Here is a 1,643-nt window from a genome sequence, read left to right as displayed (position 1 = left end):
TTATTATTATTGATCTGTACTATTATTTAGAATACATTGCTTGTTAGTCCTTGCGTCGAGCAACCTTCATAATGCGATTGACCTTAATGGGCCCTTTGCAGATTAGTGATCACATGGTACAAATAACCGCCATGCTGGGACGCAAATTGCCCCACATGGGACATGCTAAAGAACAACAGAAAATATCAAATTATCCTGCTATTGTTTGAAGATGTCCCGAGTGCGCAATGTTGCTGTCCCAGTATGGCGGTTTTGTACCATGTGATCAACTAACCTGCAAAGGGCCCATTTTGTAGCATTCACAATCCACAGTTTCTTTAAACCGAAATGATGGGCCGGCTCATTGAACAAGCAACATAAAAGACCCACACCCACACTTAAATTTCACTGGATGAAATGTTAGATACAGAAACGACATTTCTGGATACAAACATTTACAAACGCGAGGGGTTCAAGAGCAAAAACCATTTCCTTGATGTGCACCTTCTGAAAACACTTCAATACACGGCACCCCTCTTGTCACCTAGAGCCTAGTTTAGCCGCTAACCGTTGGCTAAGAGGTATCCACAAATCTATAGGGTTTCCATGATATTTAACGCGGGTTGAGGCCCTAACCCATGGCTTCGAGCAAAACCCTGCCCAGAGTGAAAAAAAACAAGATTCGTCAAAAGCGAGGCTCTAAGACTTCTCAAAACAAACTCTTCTAAGAAAAATATTTTGGTAGGGCTCATTCAAAATTTTAAGATCAGTCACGGCCTACGTTATAAAAGGTAATCCCAAGAATCTTGTTTAAAAGGACTCTCTCAGAAGTACAATTTAAAAACAGGAAAAACTGCCACTCCTTCAAAACGCGACCTTGCCTTCTCGTGACACAAATAGGGAGACTTAGGGAAACTTAAGCACATGTGTTTTTTTACACGCGGACGGCGAAGGGAAGAGAACATTTCATTCTGCGGGACAGTGGTGTCCCCAGATTTTTATAAATAATATACTCTAATAGAGAAAATGCGATTTCTGACAGTTGTAGCCGTCCCCCTGCGGCAATTGGCCAGAAATGGTATATTGACGCGGACGGACCAGAGGGACATGGGTCCGGTTGTCTGGTGGGGATTGTGGGTAATTTATGTTGTACAAATAGGTGATCCGTTAGGGATTTGAATCAGTCTAGGTGCAGCTTTCTTCGCCTACTTTTTTTGTTAAATTTTCCCCTTAGCCTCCATAGGTAGTGGCACTCGCATAGGGTTTGGAGAATACGTTCCCTCATTCCCGAAGGGTTTTGGGTTTTCGTATACGGCAGGTGCCGAGTGTACTTTTCCTTTAACAAGTTTTAGGAGGTCAGTACCATTAAGTATGCTTACTTATTGTTATGCTAGACCGGAGTTTGTATGCATATGGTAAGCAAAATAAACCGGCTTGTGGCGCTTGCTGTCCTACATGCCCATGTATCTCAACAGTTGTGTTGTGATTGAGTTAGTCGTGTTGTGTCTGACTGGATAGTGGAGTCAAAATCGATATTTAGCAATGTTAATGTTGTTGCGTGCTCCCAAGAACGGCAACAAGGACGTCACCTCAAACATAAATTCACGTCAATGTTATCACTTTGCAACTAGTCTAAGCTTTTTAACATGACAATGGTGTGGCAG

The sequence above is a fragment of the Montipora foliosa genome, chromosome 9 (genome assembly GCF_036669935.1).
Source record: "Montipora foliosa isolate CH-2021 chromosome 9, ASM3666993v2, whole genome shotgun sequence".
Taxonomy (NCBI): Eukaryota; Metazoa; Cnidaria; class Anthozoa; order Scleractinia; family Acroporidae; genus Montipora; species Montipora foliosa.
This window is presented reverse-complemented; position numbering follows the sequence as displayed.